The sequence below is a fragment of the Lonchura striata genome, chromosome 1 (assembly GCF_050655825.1).
Source record: "Lonchura striata isolate lonStrDom1 chromosome 1, ASM5065582v1, whole genome shotgun sequence".
NCBI classification, from domain to species: Eukaryota; Metazoa; Chordata; class Aves; order Passeriformes; family Estrildidae; genus Lonchura; species Lonchura striata.
In genome coordinates, this window is record NC_140703.1 from 16,964,625 (window position 1) to 16,976,878 (window position 12,254).

Here is a 12,254-nt window from a genome sequence, read left to right on the forward strand (position 1 = left end):
GGAAAGTCATGTTTTCTGCCAGACTTAATGTGCCTGTGAGAAACCACAGGTTTTCCAGTTGTCCTGACAAGTTTTGAAACCACTGAAAAAAAATAATCCCACTTAATTGCAAAGCTTAGCCAACAGTTACTCTTTTTGGAGGCAGGCCCAGAAAAATTCCTGTCTCCTTGCACCATGTCCACACTGTTTTTTCACAGCAGTTTCTGTGTTTTCTTCAGGTACAGACTCTTAAGTCCAGGCAGAACACCCCAGAAGAGGAGTCCAGAGTTTCAGAAAAGCAGTGTTTGGAAAATAATGAAGCTTTCATTTCCCTAGGTATCACAGAATCACAGAATAATGAGGTTGGAAGAGACCTCTAAGATCATCAAGTCTAACCTATGCCCTAACACCACAACTAGACTATAGCACCAAGTGCCAAGTCCAGTCTTTTTTTAAACATATCCAGAGATGGTGATTCCACCACCTCCCTAGGAAGACAATTCCAGTATTTTATTATTCTTTCAGTGAAATTTTTTTTCCAAATATCCAACCTAAACCTTCCCTGATGTAGCTTGAGACTGTGTCCTCCTGTTTTGCCTGTTGATGCCTATATGCCTGACAGAGGTTTAAATCCATCTTTACAATTTTTTTACTCAGGTTTCTGAGTTGGGAACCTTTGGTCTTGAAAAATAAATCAGTCAGGAGCAGCAAATTGTTCTTTGCTCCCTGCCTGTTCTGAGTATGTTTTCTCTGATTTTGTGTCAAGCCTGTTTTATCATATAACAATAACAAAAGACTTGTGGCTTGACACTTGACTTAACCATTAAAAAAAATAGTAGGAATTAAAATATTTCTTCTTTTTTTCTTAAAAGAAAATATAAACTTTCAGAGAATCTTTAAATTTTCAAGAAAAAAATGGAGCAACTGGAGAAACTGAAAATTGTGTGTACCCGAAGCTTAGTATTTCAAATGTCAGTAGTAGTGACAAAGAAATATGAGATTAGTGACTGGAATAAGTAGCCCTAAACATGGCTCATTGGACCTGGGAGGGAAGGCAAGCTTTAGGATTCCCTGACAACCACTGCAAGGAAATAGTCTGATGGAAGTGCAAGGGCCAGTGTCTCACCCACTTCAGGAGCTGATTGAATACAAAGTTTTAGCCTGTAGTTTGTGAGGGATGTTTGTGTAGCAGTTTCACAAGTCCTCTTTTTTTTTTTTTTTAAACTTTATGTCCTTCATCTCTCTTTTGAGCAGCATGTTGACATTTTTTGAAACACACCTGATTCCACTGGGCAAAAAACCACCATATCTTTACCTGTTCTTCCATCTCTCAATCTTCTGAATGACGCTTCTGTCTCTGCCTCTCTTTGCTCTCTCCACCTTCATCATTCCTGACCTCCCTTGCTTGATCTTGTCCTCTCAGTGTGCCTACAATCCCCTGGAGCTGCTTCTTCTGGTCAGGGGAAGTGCTCAGGAAGGCTGTCCAAGCAGAACAGAGACGTTTCATTGCAGGGATTTTCTCAGGCTTCCTTGGAAACAAGCTGTGCAGGTGAGGTCAATTCTGCAGGTCACCAGCATTTAATTTCTTCCCCAAGTCCTGTGGGCTGGCAGGGGAGTGGCACTGCCACTTGTCAGCTCTTGCTCTTCCTCATGAGCCCCATGTGATGCTTCTTGTTTTGCTTTTCATTTCCTCTTGTGATTGTGATTACATCATTAAATAATCATTTGTTGTTGTGCATTTCAAGAAAGCCACTGCTGCTCTTTCCAGATGTAGTTAGAAGAATGGAAATACAATCCTAAAATTTTTAATCCCAAACCACAAATATAGACCAAATTGTTATGTTATGTACTGTGAGTTTTCATCCAGTTGTGATATGGGCTAGAGTAAACTTCTTTTAAAAATAATTTCATAAAGATAGGGAGTATGGAGGGAAAATGGATGTCTACTTTTATGAGAAACTGCTATTGAAACCCTCAAATTACAGCTGTGGTAATGTTCTTTTACCTTTGCTAACCCTGATTGCTGCTCCACCTTATTGATCTGGAAGCATCATGTTAAACCAGAATATCTGTGACTTTAGCATTTGAATTAAGAGAGAAATCTGACAGGTGTGTAGGGACACCTGTGTCTAGGTGTATTTCCCTATTAATTTCCCACTTTATCTGCCAGTCTGTGTTTAGGGCAGCAGTTTTGGAAGTTCTGCAGGCACAATACTGCCACAGAATCTATTTCCTCTGTATGAGCTCAGGAGATGAGGTACTGTCTGAAGAGAAGTCGTGTTGCAGAAGCTTCAAGGTGCTTAAGCCTCTGGTTTGCACAGTGTGATTTAGAGGATGGCACGGGGGCACTTCACTGATCAAGGAGAAATACCAGCAGGTCTCTCCTAGAGCTCTTCAAGTAAAAGGAAGCAAAGAAAAGGTCATACAAAAAGAAGTTAAGAAATGGGGGGAAAATGTGCATCAGACAGGAGCTGTAATGGACAGAAGGCCCAAGCAGTCAATAGCAAGGCATCGTTAAAAAAAAATTAATAAACAGACCATAAGTTTAGCATCTAACTAAACTGAGAGCAACAGTGTGTTCCAATTCTTCATTAAACTGTAGTTTTCTTTGTGATAATTTAAAAAGTGAAATGACTGCTCAAAACCATGAATGATAATTGAGAAAAAAATGGAAGATTTGGGATAACTTCCACATGGTGACAAATGAAGACAAAGTGTCAGGGAGAAAAAATGTATGAAAGGAAGCTTACAAATGTTTCAAGCTCCATTTTTAGTTTGCCACTGTCAGGTGTAATAAAAACACCTGCATGAACCTTGCAATACCTGGCAGACTCAGGGAATGGCTACTAAATCTGTGACAGGTTGTTCCACCTTAAAGCTGGGTAAATTTTGACTGCTATTCCATGATTATTCTATTAAACTGATATTAGGGGGACTTCTTTAGCTGATAGTTCAGAAATGCTTTCTTTCTGTAATGAGAAATGCAGCTCTACAGATTAATGTGTTTTCTGTGTACAGTATGGGAGTGTTCAGGGCCTGAAGTGATTTTGATACTTGTGAAATCCTTTGCAGGTTCCCACACATGGCCCATTCAGCAGCTCTGTCCTGCTTCCAGGTGAGACAAATCCCAGCTATTCATCCTCCTTTCCCACTCCTGATTGCAGCTGCTTTGGATAGAAGGTATCCATGACTTAATCTGGCCAGGCTCACAGTTTTAACAGCTGGGAGATCAGACAAGGAAGGGACAATGCCAGGCACTATCCCTGCCTCACCCTTTCAGTGTGACCTTTATGGGTAATAAAGGTGAATTCCAGCTTGGGTCAAAGTTTGAAAACTCTGGCTGTCTAAAACACTTTTTTTTCCCCTCCAAGTCATGCCAACTTTTGTTTCCATGGCAATAGGAATGAAAATCTATTGGCAGCTTGTAGGCAGGCAGCAGATGACAGCTCTCAGTACCAGATTTCAGCAGTTGACTTTCAAATAACAGTCCTAAGAACCTACTGCAATAACAAGTACGAAGACTTTACCACAATATTGGCTCCTCGTGTATGTCTTACTTTAAAACAGAGAGAAAATGGATCAAATTATTACCTAGAGAAGTGTTTATGCCTCTCTATTGCAGCTGCTTACTTGTGCTTTTTGTCTTCAGCCCTGCAGTGTGGGTGGATGTAATTGTATACTTTCTATGCAATACATATATGATAGCGCAATTTTTGATAATCAAAGAAGTTATTTGGTATCTCTAAAAGGGGGGAAGAAACTTGCCAAGGCTAAAACATTCCAGGATGTAGAAGAGAAGAGAGAACAAAACTTTGGTGAGGAATTTAGGATTTCCCATCAAATGTAAAGGAAAATTCCAAGGGAAAGAAGCTATGAAAAGAGAAGAGGTGACTTGGGGATTCTCTGAAGAGCTTCCCAGCAAGCAACAGAACAGTAAAACTCTGCTAAAGGACAGATTTTCACTCTGTGAGAGTGCTCCAGGAAAACTGAGTCAACACCGCTTTGCATATTTAATCAATTTTCCTTTACATGTAGCTTGCATGTTTTGCATATAATTTTGCTGGTGGCATTCACCTTTTGAAGAGTGAAAACAAATTAAATTTTAGAATTTAAGTCAGTTTCAGTGATGCCAGTATTTCACGAGCCTTGTGGAAGGCCCATGCTCACAGAGAAATTTCTAAGCTGTTTTCTTTCTCATCATTCTGTCATGAATGTCTCCAAAAAGGTCAGTCCATTAATCACTTCTCATAAGAGGCCTTAAAATCTCTGAATTGTTAATCCTAAACTCTACTCCTTATCTCCAGGACTAAAAAAATTATAGGTGATGCAGTTCCTGATAAATACAAATCAAAGGGCAGTGACTTGAGGTGGGATATTCAAATTCACTGACTTCTCTCTCTGCTTGAATAACTATAAATGAATTCTGAATGTATTTGGAAGGCTGTTTTTAAAGTTGGAATATGTAATAAAATATCACTTCTGAGGCCTGTGTTAGAGGGAAAAATTGATAGATGTTCTAATCTGCTCCTAGTAATCTGAGGGGGAGTATAGATATTGAAGTGAATAATTGTGGTGTGCTAAACTTATGCTAATTTGTTAATGTCCAATATGCCTGATTAGAGCATCAGTAGAGTTTCTATGAAAAGGAAATGAAGAGAAGGAAAAAACCTACTTTTGAATTTTGAAGTTTGTTGAAACCACACAAATATTCACTTATCAGCCATCAGTCATTTGTGTTGTGGTTGCAACTAATAAATACTAAAGCATGAAAACTTCTATACCCTCCTAAACTCCATTTTTTCTTCTATCCAGATTCACACTTTTTCCCTGAATCATGATTCCTTATTTACAGATGTCATAGTTTTATTTTCTGCTTTTGTCTAACAGGGCACTAAAGTGATCTGTATATGGGACAGTCCCAATCTCAAAATATTTGTGTAAAAGGGTATCTGCAATCCTCATATCCTTGGGCATGGAGGAGTTTTTCAGAGCTACTTAAGTGCTACACTTTAAACTCCCCGTGTCCCTGTAATGTAAAAAGCAGGAGGGATAACACTTTATGGACTCAGAGGTGGATGTATAAGGAAATGTTTTCCTAGCAATCCAAATTATGCTCCTCAAAGTTGAAATACTTTGTCTCCAACCAATCTGTCAAAGCAGAAGAGCTCTCAGCATGACTTTTCTCCCTTTTATTGAGCATGTCTATAATTGAATATGGTCAGGAAGTAGCTAAAATCTTTAATATGCTGAAGATCTTTATAGACAAGATGGTGGCAATATGTACCAAGGCAATGTAAGAATAAACTATCTAATTTTATACTAATATTACACTCTGCTTAAATGATATAGCACATTTAGGGCATTTAGGGTCTTTCATTCTCTATTTTTTGTATTGGTTTGGCTTTGCTTGCTTTGGGTTTTTTTTTTTTGAGTTTATAATGAGAGTCAATCTATTAATATTTTGGGGAAAAATGGAACATATTGAGAGAATGCTGAAAGGCTGCAGTGTAAATAAAATTTAAACCATCTTAACATAAAAAATAAAAACTGGACGATAAAGTAGTGTGAGAAAACCAAAGGCACAAGTCTGGGTCTCTTGGCATTAATTTCCACAGGCTAGCCAGTTAGTTGACATGTGAGAGTTTATATCAGTGAAGAACAGCCCTAGAGTTCAGTTATTTTATTGCTTCTCTAATAAACTGAATTGTAATTTTCTGCTGAGATTCAGTTAAATTTTCAGCATTTAATAGCCCTTAGAATTAAATCATAATATAGGAAAATGTTTGCCCACCTAGGCATCTCAGCTTAGGTATATGAATCTTTACTTTCTTTCTCCTTCTCAGGATGTTCTAACATCTAAAGAAATTAAAAATTGAAAGCTACATAATTTTATGTGAAATCATGTTGTGCATCAGGGCTTTTAGGAAACTAAATATATATATATAATACACATTTAAAGCATAAACCTGACTTTTTTATTTCTCTGGTGTTGTTGGAACAGAGAAAATATAAAATCTGAAGCTTATCAAAACTCAGATGTGAAAACCCAACTCAGCAGCAGGCAACATGACACTAATTTTTTTCTTGTTACACAATTTATAGAATTGCAACACAGTATGCAATCTAGATGGCAGCTATTCAGAGATATTCTAGTAGGGTAATGCAGGGATGCAGAATATACTAATTTCAGGTGAATAAAGGGATCCTGTTTATTACTCCAATCCCTATTTTTCCTAATAAACCAAATGATTCCTACAAAAATCCACTGATTTTTTTTTTTCTGGTATCCTTCAGAGTGATGGTATAGCATGGTTTCTATGAATGCATGAAAGAAATTATTTCTAACTATGAGGGAAATATTTTTGACACAAAAATACCAATTTCTAATAAAGCAGCCACTTTTAATAATGGAGTTTTATGAAATAGTGAAAACAGATTTTAAACCTGTATTTCAACTAAATGTATTCCTATATCTCATGGAAGACAGAAGGATTAAAAAGTACAATTCTATTCTGAATTCCTCTTGCTTAGAGAAGTTGTGCATAATTATAGTGTGAGCATCTTCATTGCTCTGCTTACAAGGTATTATTCTGAAACAAAGAATTAGAGATGTTTCAGGTTATTGGTATAAGTAAGGTCCTGAAAATTATAACAAGGAGAAAAAGCTGATCATTTACTTTTGGAACCTCCAGTATGAGTCCACTCCACGCAGGGGCTAAGAAATGTCTACCTACTAGTCAGTTTATTGTGATATCTCTTTTCCAGTTAAGTTTTCTTCTAAAATGCTTCAAAATGAAGCAAATATACATTTTTATTGGACATTTGTTGCTTCCTTTGTTTTTACAAGTTCTGGACTTTTATTCAGTAGGTCTTAAATGAAATTCTTAAAATCTGATGAATTAAAACTTTTTTCCTCCCTCTGTGATAAAGGGCTTCACTCACTGCTGGCTCTAGAGGCTGTTGTGAATCACAGGCACGCTCTCTAAGGAAATTTTTTTATTAATTATTTAACAGAGACCATTAACTAGCTGTAAAAATATAAGAACACCAACAGATTTAGGACCTTGAGGTTATTATGAAGCCATTGCATATGTAACTGCATAAAGAAAATAAAATAGATAAATAAGATTAATTTGGGCAAAAATCAAGTTCCAAGAAATTTCCATGTAGAACCTATTGATGGTGAAGTTTCAGTGTTTGTTTTTTTTTCTCTTTTTTTTTGTTTCCTACAGGAATGTAGACTTTTAAAAGTTCTGTGTATCTGCACAATGGGGAGAATGCTTTTCTAATTATTTCTAATAAATTTCCATTTATTGCTTTTCTAATATTTTTTCTTTGTAATGAGGCTTAGTAACATTTTGAAAATTGCAAACTGTCTTAGAATTAAGTTTGAAATGGCACCTGAGTGATGTCACAGGTCAGAAGTGTAGTAACACTTTGTTACCAATTCTTCTGTGACTGCATTCAAGGGAAGCTTTGGATTCTGATAGATTACATGATTTATTATATAAATTACATTGTATGAAAGATTTTCATAGTCTCCAGGAAGAATCTATTTCTTCGTTTTTAATTAAGCTACTAGCAAAGCAGTGTAAATCTGTGCTGCACTAAAGAAGGATCACACACACAGGCATTGAAATTGCTTAATCTAACTTTTAAAGGTGCAACTCAGGATTGTGTTCTTTTTGTATTTGCAATTAGGGGGTTGAACAGATATGGAAGCTCACCTACAGAAACTAGTAGAATTTACCTGCTGATTCAGACATTTGTTCTGTTTAAATATATTAAAGGTGTAAAGGATATAATTTTTGGGAATGTGAATGTTCTACAGAAAATTCCACTTGAAATTATTCTTATAATAGATTTAGTTTCTACTGCTTAATTCTGACAAAACAATTGAGAGACAATGGTGAAGGATTTTTATAGTTCTTACAGTTAGATCACAGAGGTATCCAAGAAAAATCATGGCCATATTCTTAAAAAAATGCTATTTTCCCCCCAAGATACACCATAAAATTGCTTTTTCTATAATTACACTTCTGCAACCAAAGTTCTGTGCCTAAAACTGCTGAACACTCATGGTGAATCACACAAATACAATAGGGAAAAGAGAACACAAGTGACATTTTTCCAGGGAGTTGTTTTCAGACCTGTGAAGTAATTCTGAAAGCAGTTATTTCAGCTGCAAAGTGAGGAGAACATATTGCTGAAGCATAAAAGGAATGAGATTGTGTCCAATAATTTGCTATTTGCTATTCTCTCAACCTATTTGCTGATAGAATGCAAATATAAATTGTTTTTTTATTAGATTGTTACCAAAGGCTGCCTACACATTGACCATTGCCCTCCCGCTATTGTTTTCCCTTGGTTCTTAATTATTTATCTTTCAAATGATGCTGTACTTGATCTTTTATTCAAGTACTGTGTACAGATTGAATTGCAGGGAGAAATCATTTATTTCACATATGCTGTAGTAATGTGACATTTTCTTTAAAATAGAAAAGTCTTACACTTTATAAGTCACTAACATTGTCCACGGAATAAAGTCTGTAAGAACCAAAAATGTCAGAAACAGAAAGCTGTAGTCTTTCCATGCAATATAGATGTAAATTTTTTCCTGAAGTGGTATGAATATATGTTCATATACATTTAAACACCTTCTCTTTAAGGTCAACAACAAATAACTGTCATGTAATAAGTAACAGAAGGTCACTAACCTTAATTTAAACACTTGAGGATAACAAGCACAGTATTAGTTATGGGAAGTATTGAGCCAGAAGCAACTCTTAGTGCTAATTGAGTAGTCTGGCAGGTGAGGAAAGGCTGTTGTGGTTAACAGAACCCCAGGCAGAGTTTTCTAATTGTGAAAGCATTTTGCCACTGACAAAAACTACCTTTTAAAGATCATCATGGCTATTTATAGGTATTCTCCTGAATGTTTCCTCAGCTGAGCAATAGTAAGCTTAGATTTTAAATGCTGTGACTTAGGGAGGAAGGAAGAAACTTCCCTGACTGAAAACTATTCTGAGTTCTATCTATATAATCATGCCTGCCAGGACTCTTGAATATGTTCACCAAGCAGTCTCTCTTTGCTTGTGTTGAAATAATCTCATTTCCTTGTTCATCAATATTCCCAGGAACTCTCACTTCTTCAGTTTGTTGTGTGCATGCTGCCCTAACAGGGACTGGATTCTGTTGCCTAATTCATGCCCAGCAATGTCTTGAAATAAAATTTAATTGAGGTAATGAACACTTACAAGGTCTCATCCTGAAGCTAAGGGATGGAGGCTGACAGGCATAGCAGCTTGAAATGTTTTTCAGGAATCCCTTGAAGTCTGCCCAGTATTTGTAGGGTGTGTGAAATCCTCTTAAGCCAGGAGAAGCCATTTTCCTGGCACAAGGCTGGAAATTCTAGGTGGACACTAAAATGGCATCATTGAAACTGCAGTTTCCATGGCAGAAGACTGCATGGATAACACTCTCTATATAATAAATATAACCACAAATGCATAAAGACAGATAGAGATCAAAATCCACTAGAGGAAAGGATGCAGGGGTCAGATACAGTGACAGGGAAAAGAGGGCAAGCTATGTAAAAAAATTAGCTAAGCAATGGTGTCCTTTCCAATCAGTGATATTTAGCAGCAGAAGAATGAATGAGAGTTTTCTGCAGCTTTAATTGTGCCTTTTCCTCTCAAGGGAGCTCCTCATTCAAGGATTGACCCCTTGTCTGGCATTGTGTGAAACGTGATTTTGTTAATTAAATACCAGCCTGTTGAATGCACTGGGCTCTTCAAATTAGCCTATTAGCAGTTTAACACAGTTAGATGAATTAAAAACAAAATTCCTCCTTCAATTAAGACAGCATTCAATCCTCCTTCATAACCTTTATTTTTTTTTTAAGACTCATTTCCCAGCTGCTTTAAAATGATGTGTTGGTATTGCAAAGGCTCCCCTGGCTTCTCTGGCCAAATTCTGCCATTCTAACTCATGGTGAGTAATCCTTCCCTGCCTGAACTAAATCCCTCCATCCAAAATGAGCTGTTCATCTTGAGCCAAGTGTTGCTCTGTGGAGCTGAAGTGGCAGAATGGAATCCTTGCTGGAATTTTGCTGTACAAATATTCACAACATGGAGTTCTGGTGGGTGAGGTTATTTCTTACATTTTTGCTTAACAAGACTTCCTGCAGAAATCATTACCTAAAGGGCTTCTAGAAGCCAACACTCATTATCTGTGGAAATAAGTCTCCAAAAGAGAATTTAGATATTTAGATATTGGGAAGGCTAATGTTGAAACAGGCAAGGGGGTTTTTGTTCTATTTTTGTCTTTAAAAAAAACTCCCAAAGTAAAACCCTACATAACCCTTCAGATGTGAGAGGTTAATGTTGCTCTGTCACCCTGCTACCTGAATTGTTTGGAGGTGTAGGCAGGATGTGGGGAGGGTGGGTGGCCGCATGTGATGTAACTCAAGGAAATATTCTTTGAAGAGGCTTTGAATATGCAGTAAGTAGCACTTAAAAACTGACAGATTTTGCACAGCCATACTTGGCAGCTTGGGTGTGATAAATAAGCTGGCTGTGATTTGAAATGAAGCTTTTCTTTTTTTTTTTTCCCCTGACTGAATTTGTCAATACAGACACTGCCATTTTAGCCATGCCCATTGAAAGTGCTCTTTAAAAATGGGCAATTTTATAAAATTAAAGTCTTTTAAAGTCCTGCAGTTGCTTGCATGGGAATTGATGAGAATAGCTTGCAGCTGGTAACTCTGCCTAGAAGTAAACCATGAGTAATGAGGGGAGGTTATGAGAAAAGGAACATCCTCATGCCTTTCCTCAGCTCCCTCTGAGGCAGCACAAGCCCTGCAAACCATTCCAGGCTGTATTTGGATGACTGCAGCTACAAAAACAAGTCCAGATTTTGGTGTTTAGAACTTCTAGAAGTTCTTTTAGAAGTGTCCTCACTCTTCATTGTGCATTTGTCCCTCTGAACATGAAAAGCTGAAATTGCCAATTACTCTGACACGTGGTCTCATCTTTAAAGAACTGGTAGCTATAAACCAAGTTATGAGGTCAAAGCAATGTATAAAAATGCAGTTCAAAGAGTTTTTTTTCCCTTAGATGCTCCTTAAAATTTTCTTTCAGTGTGTGATGAATGCTGAGACTCCCTGGCAGAGCTACCAAAAGGCCCGAGGAATTATGGACTGCAGTTTGCTGCATTTTTATTGTCTTAGTTGTATCTGAGCTATTACTGTCCAAGGTGTTACAATGATCATTTGTGAGAAGTGATGTTACAGAAAACTGTGGTGTTTTTTGTGGATTGCTGAAATCATAGGAAAATCATACTACATTTTATCTTCCATTTTATCCTTATTCCAGAGGTTGTGATTGAACTATGTTTAAATCCTGTCTCCAATAGGCCTTTTATCTTCTAGGAAGTTATACTACAGAAAAATAGGTTCTGTAATCTTCTTTTTGTTTGTATTCATATTGTATATTCTGTGGGCTCATTGCAAAAATATTTTCCCTGAAGTTCAAAACATTGAAAACACAGGGTCTGTTTCCCTCCACCTCCGTCCTCTCCACATATAGATACATTTACATGAATTAAATTACTCTTTTTTGTTGTTTTTATAATAGGAAAATATACTTCAGGGCTTTCCTCAATTTTTAGATGCTCTATTAAAAAAAGAGGGAACTGGTCAGCAGTAATTATTTTATAATCCAACAGATAATGTGAAAGGAGTAACTGCTTCTATCTGAACTAATGTTCTCCCATCAAATTCTGGTTTAAGCCTAACTTAGAGCATATTTACTACTCTTAGGATCTTTGAGAAGTGGCCCATTCTTAGATGATTTTGATTTTCTTCTGATTTTTTTTCTTTTAATTTTACAGGATGCAGCTGCAAGTCCTTGTCCTTCAGCTTGTGTATCTTTTACATCTTATGTGAATTAGAAACAAGCATTGTAATACTCCAAAAAATCAAGGCCAGATCTCACCACAGAATGGGTGCATAAAAAACTCAAACTCTGATCCTATTTGTATTCTAGGTATATTTCAGAAATCAAGATTCCAAATTTTGACTGAAAACTGCTTCTCAGGCATTTTCAAATGGAAAAGCAGGAAGATTTTGGTTGACAACAATTCTAACTTCATCACCACTCATAAAAAGGCATATTTGTATTATCCCTCTGATTGTTACTTCATAAACAGTAAAATTTTGTTATTATAGTGTATAAATCTGTATCATAGATAATAAAAATGAATACTTTTAAGCT

General features: G+C 36.6%; 1 long non-coding RNA gene across 1 annotated transcript; it reads left to right on the top strand.

Annotated features, from left to right (window-relative positions):
- The first annotated feature begins 1,296 nt into the window (after positions 1–1,296).
- Positions 1,297–12,251, top strand: LOC116183280 (uncharacterized). The gene is made up of 2 exons (XR_004147878.3): positions 1,297–10,120; positions 12,027–12,251. It is a non-coding gene; the product is annotated as an uncharacterized LOC116183280 (long non-coding RNA).
- Positions 12,252–12,254: the final 3 nt, after the last annotated feature.